This window comes from Bos taurus, chromosome 7 (assembly GCF_002263795.3).
Source record: "Bos taurus isolate L1 Dominette 01449 registration number 42190680 breed Hereford chromosome 7, ARS-UCD2.0, whole genome shotgun sequence".
NCBI classification, from domain to species: Eukaryota; Metazoa; Chordata; class Mammalia; order Artiodactyla; family Bovidae; genus Bos; species Bos taurus.
In genome coordinates, this window is record NC_037334.1 from 37,483,182 (window position 1) to 37,508,647 (window position 25,466).

Sequence of the window (25,466 nt, forward strand, 5' to 3'; positions counted from 1 at the left end):
AATTTAAAAAGACAGAAGCCAACTTGGTAAATAGCACTGAAAATGAAAGGAAAATAAATTGAGTTTTGAAGACACTATCTGAGGTTCGTGCTCAGCCATACCCAAAACCAGCCCTACCCCTGTGCAGTGTAGCCTGAGAAGTGAAGTTGCTCAGCCGTGTGTGACTCTTTGCGATCCCATACACTGCAGCCTACCAGGCTCCTCTGTCCGTGGAATTTTCCAGGCATGATTACTAGAGGGGGTTGCCATTTCCTTCTCCAGCAGATCTTCCCGACCTGGGGGTCGAACCCAGGTCTCCCACATTGCAGGCAGATGATTTACCCTCTGAGCCACCAGGGAAGTGAGCCACCAGGGAAGTGCAGTGTAGCCTACAAGAATCAACACCTTCTGGTTTTGCTGAAAACTCTTTGAGCAGGTTCTTGTGTCCCTTGCAATTAAGAGCCCTAACTAGGGTTTCCCTGGTGGCTCAGTGATAAAGAACCTCTTTGCCAATGCTGGAGACACAGGTTCGATTCCTGGTCTGGGAAGATCCCACGTACCACAGAAAAGCTAAGCCCGTGCACCACAGCTACTGAACCAGTGCTCTAGAGTCTAGGAGCGCAACTCCTGAGCCCACACACCTAGAGCCTGTGCTCCTCACCAAGAGCAGCCACCACAACGAGAAGCCCATGCACCACGGCTGGAGAGAGGCCCCTGCTCTCTGCAACTAGAAAAAAGCCCATGGAACAATGAAGACCCGGCACAGCCAAAAAGATAATAAATAAATTAAAATTAACAGAATTTAAAGAAAGAGCCCTAACCTATCAACACACACAAAGAAAATTTCCTGAGGTGACTGAGGCAGGAAAACCACATGGTGAATAGGTCTCTCTGCCCAAATATTATAAAGACCCCCATTCCAGCGGGAGCTCTTTTATTTTGCCTTCTGGCCACCTTGTCTGGGCCAGAAAAGGGCACTGGTAGGAGACCCTTGGGCTTCCACTTTATTTTCCTTCTCAGTGCTGGGCCTCCTGCTCCTCATATCACATCAATTCACCTGCTTTCATTCTCTCTCTCAATCTCTAGCCTCGCCACTCCCTTCTCTCCTCTCTTTCTTTCTCCAGTTAGTTTGGACCACAGCAACGCATGCTCATGAAAGAGTCTGCGGGTTTCAAGTAATAAGATACAGGGGATTAAAGTTCTGGAAAACGTACAGCTGCATTCAAGCCAGCTCATAAAACCCAGCAAGGCAGCAGAGGGCACAAGCTGCCCCCAGGTGGGTCCACTTTTACTCTAAGCACCAGACCCATGAAGGAGCAGGAGAGCAGCCACCCCACCCCACTCCGAAAGTGCTGTGACTACAACAACCTCGCTCTCCATATTTTGGGGAAATGTTTCATTTAAAAATATTCTATCCCAAAATATACAAGCAGCTCATGCAGCTCAATATAAAAAAATAAAAAATGGGTGGAAGACCTAAATAGACATTTCTCAAAAGAAGACACACAGATGGCCAAGAGTCACATGAAAAGATGCTCAACATCATTCATTATTAGAGAAATGCAAATCAAAACTACAGTGAGGTATCACTTTATACCAGTTAGAATGCTGCTAAGTCGCTTCAGTCATGTCCGACTCTGTGTGACCCCATAGACAGCAGCCCACCAGGCTCCCCCATCCCTGGGATTCTCCAGGCAACAACATTGGAGTGGGTTGCCATTTCCTTCTCCAATGCATGAAAGTGAAAAGTGAAAGTGATGTCGCTCAGTCGTGTCCAACTCTTAACGACCCCATGGACTGCAGCCTACCAGGCTCCTCCATCCATGCGATTTTCCAGGCAAGAATTCCATCGCCTTCTCCATCAGTTAGAATGGCCATCATCAAAAAAGTCTATGATTAATAAATGCTGGAGAGGGTGTGGAGAAAAGAGAATGCTTTTGCACTATTGGTGGGAATGTAAACTGATATAGTCACTATGGATAACAGGATGGAGGTTCCTTTAAAAACTAGGAATAAAACCACCCTATGACCCAGCAATCCCACTCCTGGGCATACACCCTGAGAAAACCATAACTCAAAAAAAAAAAAAAAAACACATACCCCAATGTTCACTGCAGCACTTTTTACAGTAACTAGGACATGGAAGCAACCTAGATGTCCATCGACAGATGAATGAATAAAGAAGATGTGGTACATATAGACAATGGGATATTACTCAGCCACAAAAAGGAATGAAATTGGGTCATTTGTAGTGATGTGGATGGACCAAGGATCTGTCATAAAGAAGGAAGTGCATCAGAAAAAAGAACAAATATTGTATATTAACGTATATGTATGGGATCTAGAAAAATGGTACAGATGAACCTATTTCCAGGGCAGGAATAGAGACGCAGATGCAGAGAACAGAATGTGGACTCAGGAGGCGAGGGGAAGCAGGAGGCGAATTGGGAGATTAGGATTGACAATACAGCAGTGATGACGGTTTAGTTGTTAAGTTGTGCCCAACTCTTAGTGATCCCCATGGACTGTAGACCATCAGTTTCCTCCGTCCATGGAATTCTCCAGGCAAGAATACTGGAGTGGGTAGCCATTTCCTTCTCCAGGGGACCTTCCTAACCCAGGGAAGGGTTGATCTCCTGCACTCCAGACAGTCTCCTGCATCTCAAGCGATTCTTGACCTCTGAGCCACCAGGGAAGCCCGTACGTGTATACATATACATTACCATGGGTAAAACGGATGGCTGGTGGGAACCTGCTAAAGCACAGGGATCCCAGCTCAGAGCTCTGTGATGATCTACAGGGGTGGGATGGGGGTCAGGTGGAGGGAGGTCTAAGAGGGAGGGGATATATGTATATGCATAGCTGATTCACTTTGCTGTAGCACAGAAACTAACACAACATTGTAAAGCAATTATACTCTGATAAAAAAATATATATTCTACCTTGTGACCAAACCACGTATCCCGATTTGGGGTTCTGGAAGCATGGCCTACTGCTCACATGGCAACAACCGAGCAGTCTGAGTTCTCAGGAAACACACCTCTCATGACAGATAGGCTCCGCCCCAGTGGCCACTCAGGGCCTGTGTAGTTACTGTCCTTTCCAACACTAGGGCAAGGGGTGGGCGCTGGCAGATTCCAGCTCTTAGGACCCCAAGTACAGACAGCCCCATGCAGAGGAGGAAAGCGTTCTTGGTCCCCCTTGGGCCTTGATTGCCATAGTCTGGCCCTCGGATGATTTATACAGGCCACACAAATATTTTTTATTCCAATTATCCTAATTTAAGGACATTTTAGAAAACTATATAACTAGAAAGTAACTTGATGGATATGATTGCCTGAGAGGTGGCCAAAATACAAATGAGTCAAGTCAAAATATAAAATAAATAATAGCTCAGTGATCTAATGTAATGACAAAAAATCATAAAGGTGGCAGAGAAAGGAAAGACATTTAGCAAACTCTGCCCTTTGTTGTCGCTCTAATGTCTTCAGAGGAGTCTGTTTCTCTGGACCACGTTTCTTCAGAGTATTGTCTTGTTTTTCTTGCCTTCAACCCTCACCCACTTCCCCACAGAGCAGAGAAATGTCATATTTGGCTACGTAAGAACAGTGACCAGGCTACTGGGCTTACAGGAATCTCTCCGCTCTGCTGAAAGAACAACGCATTGCATGATGAAGTGTGCCCCAGCAGTGGCTGCTCTTGTTCAGTCGCTCAGTCGTGTCTGACTCTTTGCGACCCCATGGACTACAGCACGCCAGGCTTCCCTGTCCTTCACTATTCCCCAGAGTTGGCTCAAACTCACGTCCATCAAGTGAGTGATGCCGTCAAACCATCTCATGCTCTGTTGCCCTCTTCTGGTCTTGCCCTCAATCTGTCCCACCATCAGGGTCTTTTCCAGTGCGTTGGCTCTTCACATCAGGTGACCAAAGTATTGGAGCTTCAGCTTCAGCATCAGTCCTTCCAATGAATATTCAGGGCTTATTTCCTTCAGAATGGACTGGTTGGATCTCCTTGCAGTCCAAGGGGCTCTCAAAAGTCTGCTCCAACACCACAGTTCAGAAGCATCAATTCTTTGGCACTCAGTTGTCTTTACGGTCCAACTCTCACATCCATACATGACCACTGGAAAAACCATAGCTTGGACTAGATGGATCTTTGTCAACAAAGTAATGTCTCTGCTTTTTAATATGCTGTCTAGATTTGTCATAGCTTTTCTTCCAAGGAGCAAGTGTCTTTTAATTTCATGACTGCAGTCACCATCTGCAGTGATTTTGGAGCCCAGGAAAATAAAACCTGCCACTGTTTCCATTTTTTCCCCATCTATTTGCCATGAAGTGATGGGACCAGATGCCATGATTTTAGTTTTTTGAATGTTGTTTTAAGCCAACTTTTTCACTCTCCTCTTTCACCTTCATCAAGAAGTTCTTTAGTTCCTCTCTGCTTTCTGCCATTAGGGTGGTGTCATCTGCATATCTGAGGTTATTGATATTTCTCCCGGCAATCTTGATTCCAGCTTGAGCTTCATCCAGCCCGGCATTTCACATGATGTACCCTGCATAGAAATTCAACAACAAGGTGACACTATTCAGCCTTGATGTACTCCTTTCCCAATTTTGAGCCCTAGTGATTAGGTGATCCTAGTACACACTTCGCATGCAGACTTCACACTGGGGCACATGATAAAAGGCTCATCTGCTCACAACTTTATTCTGACTGTGGTTCAACACTTTTTAAACTTGTACGAAATGAAGAATGGTGCTGGGTGCAGTGGTGGAAGAGGAGGAGTGGGGGGTGTGCAGGGGAGACTACACTCTCCACGCTCAGTGTTCACAGGAGGAACAATGGCCAAGCCACACAACCTATTGCATCCACAATTTTCTAGCCTAGTGTGGTCAGCTTCCAGTTGTCCCTTCTATGGACTCTGTACCTGCATCTCTAATCTACACATATTGCTAAGCTAGGCAAAAGAAACTCAGTCCATAGCAATACATTTGGGGGAAAAAATAGACTTGGAGTCTTGGAACTAGTTGTTCACCCTGCAGGATGCACCAGAAGTCAAGCCAGGAGCCTGAATTTCAACGTCAGAAAATCTGGAATCAAGTCTTGATCATCTGTCTTATTGGCTGCATGATGTTAGTTGCCTCATTTCTTAGGTCGTTAGCCCCAGTTTCCTCATTTTATAAAGGTAGAGGGCTTGTGGTTCAGTGGTAAAGAATCCGCCTGCCAGTGCAGGAGACACAGGTTCAAGCCCTGGTCTGGGAAGATCCTACATGCCATGGAGCAACTAAGCTCGTGCACCACAACTATTGAGCCTCTGCTCTAGAGCCTGGGAACTGCAACTACTGAGCCCATGCGCCATAATTACTGAAGCCCACAGAGTCTAGAACTTGTGTTCCACTGCAAAGGAAGCCACCACAATGAGAAGCTGTGCAGCGCCACTAGAGCGTGCCCTACTCACTACAACGAGAGAAAAGCCAGTGCAGCAACGAAGACCCAGCACAGCCAAAAATAAACAGTTTTTTTAAAAAAACGTAGACTACCACCCCAATCTCTCCAAGTCCTTGTGACAACTCAGATGGATTAATTCACATAAAGCAGTTGGCTCATGGTTGACAAATACTGACTGTTCATTCCCTGGTTCCTCACCCTCCTTCCTTCCCGTGGAAAGCCCATGGGAGGAAGGAGAGGGGCTGCCAGGAGGCGGCTGGCGGGACCCTGAGATGTGGGTTTTGCAGGCAGAAAGCTGCAGCTCTATTCTCTCGCCCCGGCCCCTCCAGCCCTAAAGACAGGGCCACTTTGTTGTGTTCTCAGGGAAACCAGCTCCTTTCACACCATCTGGCTTTGGAGGACAGAACCTAACAGGGGAGACGGGTCAGGCAAGGGCAGAGAATGCTGGGCTAAGACACGCGGCCAAGGCTGTGCTTCCTAGTGGGCCCTGCCCAGGGCCTCTCCTTTGCCAGGGGCTACATTCTGGATTTTCCCTCTCGTGGATGCTCTCTCCAACACACCAGCCTGTTTGGCAATCAAACTCCCAGTGATGGGCTAGACTGTTGGTGGGTCACACGGCTTGGATGTCATCCCAGACTCTGTGCAGTCTGGATGGATGGTCTGCCACAGCCACGATGTGGGGCATCTGATTCAACTGTAGAGAGGAGACATTTAGATGCTTTGTCTCCTTTATTATTATTTTAAAAATGAATATAATGTCACTACCAAAAAATGGAGCAGAAAATTGAAAAGTTTCCCGAGATAACCACTGTAAGTGAATTTTATCTGCAAGCATTTCAATTCTCCCTTGTTACAAACTATATTACTGTCACTCTGATTTCTCATAAACCATTTTCTCTCAATATAACAATGCATCTGGCAAGTGGCTGTGATAAGGGACATCCTGAGACCATCCAAGGCTACAGGTTCTGGAGGAACCCCAAGTTCTGGAGGTAAAGGTGGAGCCTCTCTGAAGGGTGGTGCTGGCCACATCTACATATGTCCCAGGTTCAAGTGTGACCTTCAGAGCCCAGTGCTAGTGAGGTGCATCGCACACTGTCAGAAGCCAAACAGCTGCCCCTTTCTTGAACTCAAAAACTTAGCAAACAGGAGGAGTAGAGATTTCAGGCTGCAGATTTCTGCAATCACAGGATGACAGGCAAAACAGGTACAGAAAACGGACTTAAAGAAGCATCTCTGTACTGTGTTCCATTAATACACCCTGAGTATTTCTCTCCAATGGCAAGGCTTCTCAAGGGGTGTCCATTCTGCGCACCTATGCATTTTGCAAAGGGGTGGAGTGGGGTTCATAATGACTCCATATTGCTATGAATTAAAGTACTATTTAATTAGTACATTGAGCATTTAAACAACTTCTTTATGATGCATAATTGATAACGTTTTGGGTACACAGCTTTGCTGAGTCACTTTAAAAGTTTCAAGGCCTCGGATGACAACTACACTTTCTCCTGGCACTCGGCAGCCTGCCACGTGCTCTTTCGGGGCCTGTTCCACTAAAGAGGGTAGCAGTTCTGGGAGCTCCCAGGTTGGTGACTTTCAAAGCAAAAACAGCTGCCTCGCAGCTGCTGAGAAGCCAGGGCAAGTCCTTGTCTTCCTGCTGCCAACTCAGGAGGGAAAGACAGCAGCAGGTGTGGAAAGCAGACCTCATCCTCCAGGAGCCAACAGAGCAGAAAGGAGCGGCCGGCTGAAGTGCACCGCAGCAGGGGTGAGGGGAGGGCTCCCCCCACGGCTATGCCTCCAGCCACAGAGTCAGGGAGATGTGAACACCTGGATGGGCTGACTTCCTGTCGGGAAATCTCCCTGGCTGCCTTCACCAGTCACAAGTCTGCAGCCCAGGTAGGCTGAGTTGACAGAAAATCTGAGCCTGGGGCAAGTTCATCTTTGAGGCTGTGTGAGTTTGCTTGTTGCTGCTGTTCAGTCACTGAATCGTGTCTGACTCTTTGCGACCCCATGGACTGCAGCACGTCAGGCTCCTCTGTTTGGAGTCTGCTCAACTCCCGGAGCTTGCTCAAATTCATGTTCATTGAGTCGGTAATGCCATCCAGCCATCTCATCCTCTGTTGTCTCCTTCTCCTCCTGCCTTCAATCTTTCCCAGCATCAGGGTCTTTTCAAATGAGTCGGCTCTTCTCATTAGGTGGCCAAAGTATTGAAGCTTTAGCTTCAGCATCAGTCCTTCCAATGAATATTCAGGACTGATTTCCTTTAGGATGGACTGGTTGGATCTCCTTGCAGTCCAAGAGACTCTCAAGAGTCTTCTCCAACACCACAGTTCAAAAGCATCAATTCTTCGGTGCTCAGCTTTCTTTATAGTCCAACTCTCACATCCATACATGACTACTGGAAAAACCACAGCTTTGACTAGATGGACCTTTGTTGGCAAAGTAATGTGTCTGCTTTCTGATATGCTGTCTAGGTTTGTCATAGCTTTTCTTCCCAGGAGCAAGCGTCTTTAAATTTCATGACTGCAGTCACCAACTGCAGTGGTTTGGAGCCCAAGAAAATAAAGTTTGTCCCTGTTTCCTTTAGTGTTCTAGGGCTGCTATAAAACTGTACTGCAGATGAAGTGGCTCAAACAACAGAAACTTACTTCCTCACAACTCTTGGGGCTAGAAATCTGAGATCAAGATGCCACCAGGGTCAGTCTCCTCTGAGGCCCCCTGCTTTCACTTGTAAGTGACCACCTTCTCCTGTGTCTTGATACGATCTTTGCCCTCATAGGTCTGCACCTCAAGGCTTTTATTAGGCCGCACATCATTAGGACCCAACTCATGACCTCTTTTTATATTAAGTACATTTCCAAAGATCCTACAAATACAGTCACATTCAGGAGGTTAGGATTTTAATGTCTGAATTTGAAGGGGAACAAAACTCAGCACGGGCTTCCCTTGTGGCTCAGCTGGTAAAGAATCAGCCTGCAATGCAAGAGACCTGGGTTTGATCCCTGGGTTGGGGAGATCCCCTGGAGAAGGGAAAGGCTACCCACTCCAGTATTCTTGCCTAGAGAATTCCATGGACCATACAGTCCATGAGGTCGCAAAGAGTCGGACACAACTAAGTGATTTTCACTTCACTTCAAAACTCAGCACATAACAAAAGCCTTCTCTCCTAGATTTCCTCTCACTCTGTTGTACGACCCTCACCTGAGCTTCTTCCTGTGCTTTGTCTGAATCCAAACACTAACTGGATGCTGTTGGGACTGACCATGGGAGCTGATGGAGAAGAGAGACATTAGCTAGGCCAGTATGATTCCCCTTCTCTCAGGAATATAAACACAAAATCTGGAGAGAGGCTGCCCACTGGTCGGGGAAGGCGAGAGAACATGCATGAACAGGAGCTGGTGAACCACGCAGGCTGAAGATGACTTCTGACTCCGCTGCTGGAAGCCTTTGAGCCACTGGGGACACAGGAACGCCTCCCAGACCCAGTCGCCCAGAGCAATATCCACACTGGAGTTTGGGTTCTGAGGTTTCTGAACAATTACACAAGGATCCAGAAAATAAAACCCCTTGTTTGAGCTGATGTTGCTATGTATCTACCTCTCACAATGGCAACAAAAGATACATCCAGGATAGTATAGATATAATACAAAACAAATATGTAATTTTTAACTTTCTGGTAGCCATATTAAAAAATGTAAAAGAAGTCAGTAAAATTTAAATAAATATTTTATCTAACTGATTAAGTTCAAAATATTATTTCAACATGTAATCAATATAAAAAAGGTTAATGAGAATGTATGTGCATATATTTATAATGTCCACTCCAGGGTTTCCTGGAGAATCCCATGGACAGAGGGGCTGGCAGGCTACGGTCCACAGGGTCACAAAGAGCCAGACATGACTAAGCACAGCACATATATATAATGTATTATACACAGAGACACACACACACACACACACTCTGGACTATGCAATTCTAACGCACAATCCCAGTTGGGGCCTCCAACCCTACCAAGTACATAGGTAAAGCCATTACACGGATTGCTCAGGTCCTAAATTTGGCTTTTTCTTTATTGTCTCAGTTGAGTGATTCTGTTTCTCTAGAATCCCATCTAGAGTGGAGCACAAGGACATATTTACTTAGGAGCTTATGGAGCACCCTTGCTTTTAGATTTGGAAATAAGAGAAATATTGAGATGATTTGCAGTCTGGGATAAAATACCAGGGATTCAGCGTCATGCGAGTTTATCCAGCTTGCACCACGGAGGTAGGGCAACCCTGGAAATAGGGCGTCCAGGTCTGTCTGTTAAGAAAGCTGCGGCAGGACTTCCTTGGTGGTTCAGGGGTTAAGACTCTGCACTTCCAAAGCAGGGGACGCAGGTTTGACCCCTGGTTGGGGAAGTTCCACATGCCGTGCAGTACAGCCAAAAATAAAAATGAGGGAACCCTCCTACACCATTAGTGGGAATGTAAATTGCCACAACCACTACAGAGAACAGTATGGAGGTTCCTCAAAAAACTAAAAAAGGTCCACCGTATGACCCAGCAATCCCACTCCTGAGCATATACCCGGAGAAAGCCATAATTCAAAAAGATGCATGCACTCCAATGTTCGTTGCAGCATCAAACTAAATGCCTATCAATAGAGGAAAGGAGAAGGAAGATGTGGTTCATATATACAAGGGAAAATTAGCCATAAAAAGTACCAAAACGCCGTCATTTGCAGAGGTGTGGATAGACCTAGAGACTATCATATGGAGTGAAGTCAGAGAAGCAAACATTGTGTACTATCTCTTATATGTGGAATCTAGAAAAATGTTAGAGATGAACCAAAGCAGAAGAGAGACACAGATGCAGAGGACAAACATATGGATACCAAGGAAGGGGGCTGGTGCGATGAGGGTCAGGAGTGACACATACACACCACTATGTATAAAACAGGTAACTAGTGAGAAACCACTGTACAGCACAAGCAACTCTACCCAGCGCTCTGCAGGGACCTAATGGGAAGGAGACCTGAAAAAAGTGGATATGTGTATACGTAACTGATTCCCAAGCAGAAACTAACACAACACTGTAAGGCAAAAGTGGGAAAGTGTCAGTCGCTCAGTCATGTCCTACTCTTTTGCAACCCCATGGACTGCAGCCCTCCAGGTTCCTCATCCATGGCATTCTCCAGGCAAGAATACTGGAGTGGGTATTCTTCTCCCATGTCCTTCTCCAGGGGATCTTCCTGACCCAGGGGTCAAACCCAGGTCTCTTGCAATGTAGGCAGATTTTTTTACCATCTGTGCCACTAAGGCAACTATGCTCCAATAAAAGTTAAAAATTAAAAAAAATTATTGGTAAAAGGTAAAGAAAATTAAATAACACGTATTTGAGTCCTCAAAAATGTTATTTACATATATTTTATTTCTTAATAAATTTTATCATAAAAAATAAAGTGCTAAGTTAAAAGAAGAATAGCAGAAAGAACTCCTGTATACCTTTTATCCAGATTCCCCAACTGATAACATCTTTCAAAAAAAAAGAAAGCGATGGTAGAGTGGACTCTGTTATCCCCTTCCCCCTTACAGATGAGGACAATGAAGCTGAGAGGTGACATGACTTATTGAAGGTCACTCACTAGTGGGTCGGAGAAGGCAATGGCACCCCACTCCAGTACTCTTGCCTGGAAAATCCCATGGACGGAGGAGCCTGGTAGGCTGCAGTCCATGGGGTCGCTGAGGGTTGGACATGACTGAGCGACTTCACTTTCACTTTTCACTTTCATGCATTGGAGAAGGAAATGGCAACCCACTCCAATGTTGTTGCCTGGAGAATCCCAGGGACGGGGGAGCCTGGTGGGCTGCCGTCTATGGGGTCGCACAGAGTCGGACACGACTGAAGCGACTCAGCAGCAGCAACAGCACTAGTGGGTAGTAAGAGCCAAGACGCAACCCAGTTCCCTCTAATTCCCAAAGTGGTACTGTTCATGCTACCCAAGGTTCCAGGGACTTGGGTTTAAAAAATAAGTGTTTTAGTGGCAAGTGTTGTTGTTATTGGTGTAGTAGCAGATCATTCAGGTCCTAAGCTCAAGCACTTTGTCCATGGGATACCCTTCTACCTCACAATGAGCAAGTGATCCCAGTACTGGGAGAGACTCTGATTACTTTACTCTCCTGCTCTGCTGAAAAGCCTGGGGTCAGGCCAGCCTGGTGTTTTGAGTGGGAAGGTGTTGAGTGGGAAGCCAGAGCTATTCTCCTTGATGGGCGGAGCCAGGTGAGTAAGATGGTGTCTGTTACAGCTCAGAGTGTCTGGGAACAATGGTGCCCTCCCAAGCTCTGGGATCTGCCCTCGGGATGCCACACCACCTGTGCAACAATCCTCCTCCCCCCTCCAGTCTCTGGAACTGCTCCTGTCTTAGACCCAGCCCAGGTCTCCTGATCCCTCAAATGTATTAATAGACTCACCTGTGTGGGTCTGAGTTTAATTATACTTGTCTGGCAAGGGATTTGGGGAGATTTAATTTAAGGCTGGTGTTGAATGCTTTTAAATTATGTTAAATTTTCTGAGGCACCCAGGTGCAACACACATCTTTTATAAATTACAGAGCAAATGCTGTGGAGGCTGGGTGCACAGAAGGGCCAAGGATCAGAACAGATCCCCAGAGGATGAGATATATTTCTGGCAACAAGGAAGAGCTTAACGCACACCTCTCATTATTGTTAATGGGAGCTGGGTGTTCAGCTCATTCTCTGGACACCCGTACCATGTAAATTTAGCTCTTGGAATTCAGTTGCTCACAGCTCCCTGCCCACCCGGTAGCACTGAGTCCTGGTGAAATGTGTGTCAAGTTCTTCAAAACAATTATTGCTGCTAGAGGAAAAATGATCAGCCAAGTACTCAGATGTTAACACTCCTCAGAGCTGGAAATGGAAATGAGTTCTGGAAATGTCTGCTTTCTGTTTAAAATGAATCTGTAGACATCTCAGAGGCTGTGTGTAAAAATGGGAGGAGGGATTTTTAACAGATGATAATGAGCTTAGGAGGGCCCTGGCAAGGTGTAGAGGCCAGAGCAATGATCTGGGGGTCACAGTCGTAGAGTTTTTGCCATGGCTCTGCTGTGTGACCTTGGGTGAGGTGCTTAAACTCTCTGGTCTCCTTCTAGGAGTCTAACTCACAAAGGTGTTCAGACAAATGATATATGTTAGAATCTAAATAATGATGCAAATCATTGGGAAGAGTGCTTGAAGACTCATCAAGTGTGATTGAAATCCTCCCAAATGAGCAAGGGAGCAAGAAATCAAAATGAACCCTCCTGTGCAAAGGTGTGCCCCCTTCACTCCTGGGGTCATGGTGGCCCAGATCCTACTGATTCCTGGGCAGAGAGATGATTTGGGGGAAGAGTCCAAGGATAGGATTGGAGACCCCTCTACCAAGAAGATTCCACTTGCACTTAGAACTAGAAAATTCTGACAGCGACCCCAAGGCATGGACAGGAAATATATTTTAAATTTTATTTATTTATTTGGCTGCACTGGGTCTTAGTTGTGGCACATGGGATCTTTAACTACAGATGTGAACTCTCAGTAGTAGCATGTGGGATCCAGTTCCCTGACCAGGGATCAAACCTGGGCTCCTGCACTGGGAGCACAGAATCTTAGCCACTGGACCACCAGGGCAGTTCCTGGACAGGAAATCAACAGGGGGCTCTTTACGTCGTCTCAGTTTTGGTTAAGATCCCAGAGGCAGAGAAGTATGAGAGAACACTAGGAGTCAAGGAAGCTCCAGTCCAAAGTGGGGTGCTCGACCATTACGCAGGCCACTTCGAAGATGTGTCCACCAGCCATCATCTGCCCGGAGCTGAAGGAAGCTTCCAGGTTTTCTTTGGACAGGCATGAGAGTGTGCCCTGAGTCTGCAAGGCTCTATCCTTCATTGGGGTCATGAAGGAGGGCTGAGGCTTTACCCCTTTTCAATTCAGCTGATAATGGCTTCAAAAGAATCACTTGGAGAGTCTGATCTGTGTCCCCTGGAATGCTTGGGGGACAGAGACTAAGTCTGGCTCACTCCTCAAGAAGTCCACAGGCAGAGGCATGCTGAACCAGCCTGGTGGCGGAGCAGAGAGGGTTCCTGAAAACTGACTATACATCCACAGTGGCCATCTCCCCAGGATGAGATGTGGGACCACAAGAAGGGACCTGGCCTAGCAAAACATCTTAGACCCGGCCCATATGGGCCACCTGGAAGGAAAGTGAACTACAGGGCCAGTGGACTCAGGGGCTGAAGGAGAAAAGGTGATACCCATGGCAGTTGAAGGCTCCCAAGAATGTCCCCCCATAAACCCCACATGGGCCCTGCTGGGAACCTGTCTACCCAAGAGGCAACAGCATGGGTTATAGCGACACCAGCCAAATTCGAGTTTTCCTACCCCCATCTCTGCTCTCTCCACCCTCTCCAGGCTCTGGAGGAGCCAGAAGCAGCCTGGTAAAGTGAAGAGAAGGTGAACAGGACAGTGGGGATGGAAGAGAATCCAGCCAACCTTCATCCATCTCCCACTGCTCAAACCTAAGCTGGGAGGACAGAGCTTTCCTATTTCAGTCAAGTTTGGTTTTAATTATTACAGCAGACTGGGTACTTTTAATTACTGAACTGTAACTATTCTTAAACGACCAGAATGTGTGTGTGTGTGGCCTCACCATGTGGCTTGCAGAATCTTAGTTCCCCAACCAGGTACTGAACTCAGGCCATGCAGTGAAAGCATAGCGTCCTAACTACTGGACCATTCAGGGAATTCCCAAGAAATTTTATCATGGATGGATAAAAATTGCTACAGAGAATGGATCTGGAGAGTCAACAATGAGAAAGGGCTGGTGCTGAAGCTGAAGCTCCAATACTTAAGTCACCTGACGTAAAGAGCAAACTCACTGGAAAAGACCCTGATGCTGGGAAAGATTATGGGCAGGAGGAGAAGGGGATGACAGAGGATGAGATGGTTAGATGGCATCATCAACTCAATGGACGTGAGTTTGAGCAAACTCCAGGAGATGGTGAAGGATAGAGGAGCCTGGTGTGTTGCAGTCCATGGGGCTGCGAAGTCAGACACGACTGAGTGACTGAACAACAACAAAATTGTTTTCTACCTGCACCCCCCAAGTTTGGGTCAGTCAGTGTGCCAGTTACACACGCTGCAGGGATATCCGTGTGCTTGCAATGGTTGTCACCCTCTGGACAGGTCTGGCTTGGTGGGAGCGGTCAGCTCATTCACCAACCCAGGAGGGCAGATGAGATGGCCAGTGACATGATGCAGCCACTGCTCCCTGGAGCCAGGGCTTAGAAAGGTTTGGGGGGGCACTGACTCTTCCCAGTCCCCGTATGTTTAGTTGGTGTCCCAGATAAACATATTTCCAAAGGTGCTTTACCATCTCTATAATGGATATTTGAGTCATAAAAGCCTGTGTGCTTAGTCGCTTCAGTCATGTCCGACTCTGTGCAAACGTATGGACTATAGCCCACCAGGCTCCTCTGTCCATGGGTTCTCCAGGCAAGAGTACTGGAGAGGGTTCCTGCGCCCTCCTTCAGGGGATCTTCCCAACCCAGAGATTGAACCTTTGTCGTTTATGTCTCCTGCATGGACAGGCAAGGAATCTCATTTCATTTAATTTTATCAATTGTACAGTAAAGACCAAAGAGGTTAAGGCCTTTGCTAAAATCACTGTTCTTTTGGTTGCAAATAACAAAAACCAAGTCAGGAAGGAAAGGATAGGAGGGAGTGAGAGAAAAGAAAAAGGCAAATATGTGGAACGTTTATTAGCTTTTGTATGTGAGGCATTATTTGTATCAGAGAAGGCAATGGCACCCCACTCCAGTACTCTTGCCTGGAAAATCCATGGACAGAGGAGCCTGGTAGGCTGCAGTCCATGGGGTCGCTAAGAGTCGGACATGACCGAGCAACTTCACTTTCACTTTTCGCTTTCATGCATTGGAGAAGGAAATGGCAACCCACTCCAGTGTTCTTGCCTGGAGAATCCCAGGGACGGGGAAGCCTGGTGGGCTGCTGTCTCTGGGGTCGCACAGAGTCGGACACGACTGAAGTGACTTAGCAGCAGCAGCAGCATTATTTGTACAGGTAAGGCTGTATCTGGGGCTTCCCTGGCGGCTCAGATGGTAAAGAATCTGCCTGCAATGTGGGAGATCCAGGTTCGATCCCTGGGTCGGAAAGATCTCCTGGAGAAGGGCATGGCAACCTCCTTCAGTATTCTTGCCTAGAGGATTCCATGGACAGAGGAGTCCATAGCAAAGAGTCAGACACGATTGAGCGACTAACACTTTCACTTTCACTTTCAAGGCTGTTTCTAAGTGCTCAATTAACATTATCCCAAACATGTATGTTTTTTCCATTTCTTGCCAATGCATTTGCTTTGCTGTGAACAAAGATGGCCACCAGTAGCTCTAGTATTCTACCAAATGGGCAATCCCAGTGAAAAAGAGCGGTTCTAGCAGGTGTCACAGCTTGAATTTCATTGACCTGGTTTAAATTGCATGCCCAGTGCTGAACTAATCACTATACGTCTGAATGTCCTGGCCTAGAACATTCCTTGGGGCTGGGATTTGGGATCAGTCCCAGGGAAAACATGGCAAGTGAGTGAGAAAGAGCTGCTGGTACTTGAAGACGAGGACATGGGTGATAGGCAGGCAAAAACAACAGATGTTCACTCTGGACAGAACGCCAGTAAGTAAATGGCAAAGCAGGGATCAGAATGTACATGTTTTTATTCCTAAACCAAAGATTTTTGTCAGTCCAAAGAAATTTCACTGAAATTTATATTTTTTATAAATTTATATTATTTATAAAAAGTGACTCTCTTTTTATATTTTATTCGCTGGAATTAATAGATAAATTAATAGGTAAATTCGCTAGCATTAATAGGTAATCCCAAAACTCAATTTATCCTGCATGAAGGACCTGTTAAAAATACACCCATGTAAACAATATCATTTCACACACAAGACAGCAAATGAGACCCCTGGCCTCGTTGTATTAGTATTGTTCCAGAAAATAATTTGTCCTCTAATTGATTCTGACACTTGAGAAAGCTCTAATTTGATAAACTCCTGATACAGGATTACAAAGCACTGTTGCTTTCGCATGCGTGAGACAAAATTTAGAGCAAGCTGACAACAGAGCCCAATGTATGCTTCAGGGCTCTTGGGAGTTCTGTCCACCCATCACCATGAGGTCCAAAAGGGAAGAGGTGAACACGGCTTGTGGAAGGGACAGAGCTGTTAATTTGTCAGATGAGATCAAGAGCATACATAGGATGTCTAATGGGAAGGCTGGGGTTTTCTTTTGTTTATATTTACCTGTACATAAGAAAAGGAAGCTTTTTTTTTTTTTTTTTTTTTGCATAGAAACAACACCTAGACTATTTTTAATCCTTATCTTTGCTACACAGACGTTCAGAAGCATCAATTAAATGAGTGGATTCTGGCTGGCGGTCAAGCGAGTCACTAATCCTAAACATGCGATGCTTTACCTGAAGCACGGAGGCAGAGAAATGGGAGGAAGGTGGGCCATGGAGTGGTATTTCCATAATCTCTCAGTGCCTCCTTTCTTCCTGAATGTTAAACTTGGGACTGGAAGTCCAGACCCTGCTGGGCCACAACCTGAGATGAAATGAGAGGGAGCTGAGAGTTGGAGGGTCCTATGTCCGGAGTGCCTTCAAGGCCCTGAATGTGAGCTATGACATCTGAAGCAGACAAACTGAAGTTGGTTTGTGTTACTTAAGAGCCTGGACATCAGTGGATACAATTTTTGATGCACTTAAATCAGAGACTTCCCTGGTGGTCAATTGGCTAATACTCCATGCTCCCAATGCAGGAAACCTGGGTTTGGTCCCTGGTTGGGGAACTAGATTCCGCATGCTCTAACTAAGAGTTTGCACGCCACAACAAAGATCGAAGACCCCATGTGCCACAACTAAGACCAGTACAGCCAAATAAGTAAATAAATATTAAAAAATAAAATAAAGCAAATCATTGCATGCACACAAAATTCCTGAGAAAGATGGGTGCCCCCTGATCTCCCCAAGAAGAAACCTGCCCAGTAGAGGGGTGCGTGCACGCTAAGTTGCTTCAGTCCTGTCCCACTGTTTGTGACCCTATGTACCACAGCCCGCCAGGCTCTTCTGTCCATGGGATTCTCCAGGCAAGAATACTGGAGTGGGTTGCCAAGCCCTCTTCCAGGGGATCTTCTCCACCCAGAGATCAAACCAGCATTTCTTAAGTCTCCTGCATTGGTGGCTGGGTTCTTTACCCCTAGTGCCACCAGGGAAGCCCCCCTAGATGGGTAAGTGATGCAAACATATGGTCTCTCAGTTACCAATTCATACAACAGTCTGGCCTGCTGCTGCTGCTGCTGCTGCTAAGTCGCTTCAGTCGTGTCCGACTCTGTGTGACCCCACAGACGGCAGCCCACCAGGCTCCCCCATCCCTGGGATTCTCCAGGCAAGAACACTGAAGTGGGATGCCATTTCCTTCTTCAATACATGAAAGTGAAAAGTGAAAGTGAAGTCGCTCAGTTGTGTCCGACTCTTAGCAACCCCATGGACTGCAGCCTACCAGGCTCCTCCGTCCATGGGAGTTTCCAGCCAAGAGTACTGGAGTGGGGTGCCATTGCCTTCTCCAAAGCTTTCAGTGAAGGCCACTTTAAAGTTTGATCAGCTTTCATCTATCCATCTATATGTCCATCCACCTAACGAATCTTCCTAAGTTCCCATGTATCGCAGGCTGGGCACGTGAGACCTGATCTCCAACATCTGGAAGCATCAAGCATCCGGGGAGCACACACTGAACAGCAAACGGTTCCAAGGGCGCTGAGGGTGACAGGCGTGAAGGGCCAGGGGCGTGCCCACGCCTCCAGGTCCTGCTTTCAGGAACCACTACTGCCCCAGGTGTGGGGCTCCAAGAGGGTCACCGCCAACGGCGGACAACAGCTGGAAGGAGGGGGCTGCCGCACAAAGAAGGCAGGCTTTGTGCTGGCCCCGTGTGGAAAGGCTGACTGGCTTTCAGATGGATTTCCTATCATTTATCTTCTTATCAAAAGGTTTAATCACTTCCTGCTCTCCTGCCTGTATGGGAATAATGAGCTTATTCTCTCCTGACCAATATAATGCACAATAGAAACAGTTCAGAGACTCCTCCGCCTTCTAAAATGAATGTTTTTATTGTATGCACATCATCAGAGTCCTAGTAAAAGGTGTGTTTAAAGAAGAAAAATAAATCTCAGGAATCCCATGCATGGCTCTTGCACATTGCCTGCTGTCCTTTGTGAAGATGAATTTTATGGGAAAATGAGTTGTCATGTCATTTCCCCCCAATGCTGAATATATTTTGACATGTAAGAGAGACCTCTGGCTTCTAGAGAAGAAAGCAGGCTCTTTCAGGATTGTCCGCCTCTCTGTCCGGGATGAGAAAGTGCTTAGAAACTGGAAACTAACCATGGTGGGTTTTGTGCAGAGTTGGGGTGCTTAAGTCTTGTTCTGGAAATAGTTAAAAATCCAACATTACACTCCTGGATGACAAGGTCTACCTCATATACCTTGATGCCTCAGTTAGCTCACCCCTAAACAAAGCCCCTTTCTGTGAAGTCAGACATAATAAATACATCCGAAGCAGCATGGAGCCAGAGCCGTTCTGAGAGATGGAGGCTCCCAGGACCCCTTTGGCTCGTCCTGTGCAGAACCATCAAGTCTTTGCTATGACTCTGGCTTTCCAGATTCCTTCCTCTGTCCTCTCTCCCAGGTCAAAGCTGGGGCCTCATCCTCTCTCCAGTATCAAAAGGTGAACCAGTCGTTGCCTCCCGTGAAAGAACTCATCACTGACATTGCGGCTTCAGCAGTGTTTGACCTTTCCTCTAACTGTATGATCAGGTGAATCTGAGGCACTTAGAAGTGGGTGAAGGGACTTCCCGAGGTGGCAGAGTGGTAAATAATCCACCTGCCAATGCAGGAAACACAAGAGACACAGGCTCAGTCCCTGGTTCAGGAAGATTCCCTGGAGAAGGAAATGGCAACCCACTCCAGTATTCTTGCCTGGAAAATTCCGTGGACAGAGGAGTCTGGTGGCCTACAGTCCATGGGGTCGCAAAGAGCTGGACACAACTTAGTGACTGAGCACACACACACAAGTGGGTGAAGAGGTATTAGGGGACAGAGCTGATGGGCCCTAAAAGACCTCAACAGCCTTATGACCCAAAATGTGGTCCCTGGACCAGCAGAATCTGCATCCCCTGGGAGCTTGTTAGGAATGCAGATGCTCAGGCTCCAGCAGCTGAACTGGATGGGAATGTGCACTGTAACAAGACCCCCAGGTGGTGCTGATGGCACTGATCAGGGACCACTGTTTGAGAACTACTGCCTAAGAACTAGTCAGGGAATCAACACTCCTTGAGTTTCCCCTGGGGTGTTTTCCACTGGGGGTTGAAGAGGCAGTTAATGAGCTTTCATTTCCTTGCTGACAGAGGTGACCAACCAGCAGGACAGTACACTTGGGGTGGAAAACTCACTTTCCATTCATTGCTATCAGCTGTCACCCAGATCCAGCCTCTCCTGCATCCCACATCCCCTGCACCTCCTCTCACACTGCTCAGGCCTGCCTCTCTGCCTAGAGGATTTCCAGCCTAAATTGTCAGGCACACAAGAGAGGGTCCCAGTTAATTATCACAACATAATTGCAGAAAATCCAAACCAAGTGATATACAGTAGTATAGACTTAACAGTCTCATGTTATATACAAAATCAGAATATGAATCCCCCCCAAAAAAATCCATCAGGAACTGCATAATTTTAAGACCAGCAGAGACCCTTGGAAACCATTTGCATTTTTCCCACATGTAAGGCCATAGAAATGTCTACCATGCTTTTTTAGGATCTGTAATCTGTGAACCTTCTTAATGTTTATATATATGAAAGAGTCTGTTAGTATATTGGTGACTATTTTGCTAATATTAATCATTACTGATAGAATTTATTATCTTAAGAAAATCTGATATAGAAGTACCACTTAAAAGAGCCCTGAATGGGGATGTTAATGGGAGCTGATAATAGGGGCCCCCAAATCAAAATCTTGGCAAGAGAAGTTAGATGTGGCAAAATGCCATGATAAAACCCATCCATACACTCTGACATGCTGTTAATGGAAGAAAAGGCTCTGCCAAATATTAAAGATAATGCTGGGGGTGGGGAGGCAGCTTGAAAGCGAGAGGACAACATAGTAATTACAGATTTATGTGCTCCTGGAACACAGCCCCCTGACTTCACATTTGCTGCTATGGGAAAAGTTGTCTTGAATTATGCAGGATCCTCATAAAAGCATGGGATGCATAAAATGTGACCATGACATACATGAGAATATTTCACTCCTCAGGCCCCTGAAGCCAAAAATGCATCCTGATGTGTCTAATGTGATTTCTCTCCTAGGTTCTAGAACTCATCTCCTCTGCTGGGAGAGGCCGCCTCACAGTCTCCATCTGTCCCCTGGGACCCCCCTCCGCCCACCCACACACCCACATACCCACCCTGTATCACACATAGTAGACATCCAATAACATGCTAATTGCCAACAAGAGACTTGGTTTGTAATTCATTCTTTGCTGTTGTTTTTTAATCCAGGCTGATAATACTTTTGAGTTCTAGCTTTGAGCAGGACTCCTGTCTGCTCGGTGTTTTACTGGTGCCTCAGTTTCCCATCTTTGCAAAGAGATTGGTCCCCAGCTGAAAGTCGTTGCTTGGAGAGAGTTCTATGAAGGTACAGATGGTGTGCCCTTCAGAAGCAAGGAGGGCAGGGGCCTCAGTTGTCTCTAGCAGTGGGAAAGGGTGTATAAGTCCACCCACACTTCTGTGCCCACCCTCGTCCCAGGGTTGGGGGGAGGGCATCACAGATGGACACAGTCACCCCATTCTTTCTCCCCCTGTGAGACATGTACTTGTCTCTCCAGCAGTGGATACACAGGGCTAGAACTCGGGAGACAGGGTGGATTCTGCTCTGGGGTCTCTTCTGGAAGTGGCAAGTTGAAATTGTGAGTGATGAGCTTTGAGTATTAAGAGGAAACAGCTGATGGAGGCTGAAGGTGGGAGACACTGCCTCAGGGGTCAAGAGGGGGAGACTAAAAGCTAATCTGGGAGGTGGGGTGACAGCAGCCCGAATGGGACAGCCTTTCTGCTGCTCTTGTGCAAGCTCCTCCTCCGTCCCCACCCTGGAAGGAGGGTCATGAGGCCAACAGAGAAGTACGGAGTTGAACCACATGACACTGCCGTTTCTAGGCACAAAACGGTTGACTGTGGGCAACTTCATACAATTTCATCTAAAACTACCTGATGGAAAGGTTCGAGAGGGAGGACATGGGCTGTTGTTGTTCAGTCGCTCAGTCGTGTCCGACTCTTTGTGACCCCATGGACTGCAGCACATCAGGCCTCCCTGTCCTTCACCATCTACTGGAGCTTGCTCAAACTCATGTCCATTGAGTCAGTGATGCCATCCAACCATCTAGTCCTCTGTCATCCCCTTCTCCTCCTGCCTTCAATCTTTCTCAGCATCAGGGTCTTTTCTAAGAGTCAGTTCTTTGCATCAGGTGGCCAAAGTATTGGAGCTTCAGCATCAGTCCTTCCAATGAATATTTAGGACTGATTTCCTTTAAGATTGACTGGTTTGATCTCCTTGCTGTCCAAGAGACTCTCAAGAGTCTCCTTGAGAGTCCTGAACACAGTTCAAAGGCATCGATTCTTTGGCACTCAGCTTTCTTTATAGTCCAACTCTCACATCCATACATGACTACTAGAAAAACCACAGCTTTGACTATACAGACCTTTGTCAGTAAGTAATGTCTCTGCTTTTTAATATGCTATCTATGTTTGTCATAGCTTTTCTTCCAAGGAGCAAGCATCTTTTAATTTCGTGACTGCAGTCACCATCTGCAGTGATTTTGGAGCCCAGGAAAATTGTCTGTCACTGTTTCCATTTTTTCCCCATCTATTTGCCATGAAGTGATGGGACTGGATGCCATTTTCACTCTCTTCTTTCACTTTCATCAAGAGGCTCTTTAGTTCCTCTTCATTTTCTGCCATAAGGGTGGTGTCATCTGCATATCTGAGGTTATTGATATTTCTCCCTGCAATCCTGATTCCAGCTTGTGCTTCATCCAGCCCAGCATTTCGCATGATGTACTCTGCATAGAAGTTAAATAAGCAAGGTGACAATACACAACCTTGACGTACTCCTTTCCCAATTTGGAACCAGTCCATTTTTCCAGGTCTGGTTCTAACTGTTGCTTCTTGACCTGCATACAGATTTCTCAGGAGGTACATAAGGTGGTCTGGTATTCCCATCTCATGAAGAATTTTCCAGTTTGTTGTGATCCATACAGTCAAAGGCTTTAGCATAGGTCAAAGAAGCAGAAGTAAATGTTTTACTGGAATTCTCTTGCTTTTTCTATGATCCAATGGATGTTGGCAATTTAATCTCTGGTTCCTCTGCCTTTTCTAAATCCAGCATGAACATCTAGAAGTTCTTGGTTCACATACTGTTGAAGCCTAGCTTGGTGAATTCTGAGCATTACTTTGCTAGTGTGTGAGATGAGTGCAATTGTGCAGTAGTTTGAACATTCTTTGGCATTGCCTTTCTTTGAGACTGGAATGAAAACTGATCTTTTCCAGTCCTGTAGCCACTGCTGGGTTTTGCAAATTTGCTGGCATATTGAGTGCAGCACTTTCACAGCATCATCTTTTAGGATCTGAAATAGCTCAGCTGGAATTCTGCCACCTTCACTTGCTTTGTTCATAGTGATACCTCCTAAGGCCCACTTGACTTAGCACTCCAGGATGTCTGGCTCTAGGTGAGTGATCACATACATCATCATGGTTATCTGGGTCATTAAGATCTTTTTTGTACAATTCTTCTGTGTATTCTTGTCACTTCTTCTTAGTATCTTCTACTTCTATTAGGTCCATACCATTTCTGTCATTTATTGTGCCCATCTTTGCATGAAATGTTCCCTTGGTATCTCTGATTTTCTTGAAGAGATATCTAGTCTTTTCCATTCAACTGTCTTCCTCTATTTCTTTGCATTGTTCACTTAGGAAGGCTCTCTTATCTCTCCTTGCTATTCTTTGAAACTCTGCATTCAGATGGGTATGTCTTTCCTTTTGTCCTTTGCCTTTCACTTCTCTTCTTTCTCAGCTATTTGTAAGACCTCTTCAAACAACCATTTTGCCTTTTTGCATTTCTTTTTCTTGGGGATGCTTTTGATCACTGTCTCCTGTTATGAACCTCTGTCCATAGTTCTTCAGGCACTCTGTCTATCAGACCTAATCCCTTGAATCTACTTGTCACTTCAACTGTATAATCATAACGGATTTGATTTAGGTCATACCTGAATGGCCAAGTAGTTTTCCCTACTTTGTTCAATTTAAATCTGAATTTTGCAATAAGCAGTTCATGATCTTAGCCACAGTCAGTTCCAGGTCTTGTTTTTGCAGACTGTAGAGAGCTTCTCCATCTTCGGCTACAAAGAATATAATCAATCTGATTTCAGCATTGACCACCTGGTGATGTCCATGTGTAGGGTCATCCCTTGTATGTTGGAAGAGTGTGTTTGCTATGATGAGTGTGTTCTCTTGGCGAAACTCTGTTGCTCTGCTTCATTTTGTACTCCAATGCCAAATTTGCCTGTTACTCCAGGTATCGCTTGGCTTCCTACTTTTGCATTCCAGCCTGCTATGATGAAAAGAACATCTTTTTTGGTGTTAGTTCTAGAAGGTCTTGTAGGTCTTCACAGAACTGTTCAGCTTCTTCAGCATTATTAATGGGGCACAGACTTGGATTACTGTGATATTGAATGGTTTGCCTTGGAAACAAATAGAGATCATTCTGTCGTTTTTGAGATTGCACCCAAGTACTATATTTCAGATTCTTTTTTTGACTATGAGGGCTACTTCATTTCTTCTAAAGGATTCTTGTCCACCGTAACAGAATGGTCATCTGATTTAAATTCGCCCATTCTTGTTCACTTTAGTTCACTGATTCCTAAAAGGTCAATGTTTACTCTTGCCATCTTCTGTTTGATCACTTTCAGTTTACCTTGATTCATGGACCTAACATTCCAGGTTCCTATGCAATACTGTTCTTTACAGAATCGGACTTTACTTTCACCACCAGACTCATCCATAACTGAGCAGAAAACCACAATCACAGAAAACTAACCGAACTGATCACATGGATCACAGCCTTGTCTAATTCAATGAAACTATGAGCCATGCCATGTAGGGCCACCCAAGATGGACAGGTCAGGTAGAGAATTCAGATAAAACGTGGTCCACTGGAGAAGGGAATGGCAAACCACTTCAGCATTCTTGCCTTGAGAACCCCGTGAACAGTATGAAAAGCCAAAAAGATAGGACACTGAAAAATGAACTCCCCAGGTCAGTAGGTGCCCAATATGCTACTGGATAAGAGCAGAGAAATAGGAAGGAATGAAGAGGCTGAGGACATAGAAGCCTCCAAAATTTGCCATGGTAGGAGGTGGGTATGTGGATGGTGGTGAAGACAGAAGCCGAGCTGCAAGGGAGACTGTAGACAACTGAGACAGGAGTGGAGTTCAGAAGTGACCCTGTCCTGAGTGACAAAGGGGGATTATTCTTTGCACTGCCTCCATATCACCATTGCCCTCATCACCCTGCCTTGCAATGATTTGTTTTAAAGGTGCCTCCAGAGGGCAGGGACAGTGTCAGTCTGCTGTGCATTCCTAGACCTTACCTGGGCGCCTGACACCCAGTGGAGGCTCCAGTAAAGGGTGACTGAATACAGCAGATGCCTACTCAATAATACAGTGTACCTGTGGAGAACTAGTGTCTAGCTAGGAATCTTATAGAGGAAGGAACAGGATATATCCTAAAAGTATTAGATGACTAAATGTGTTGTTTTCATGGAACATCTCCCAGGACTGGTGTTTCCCAGAATATATTTTGGTCACTCAGACAGGAGTTGAGCTAAAATATATCTATGC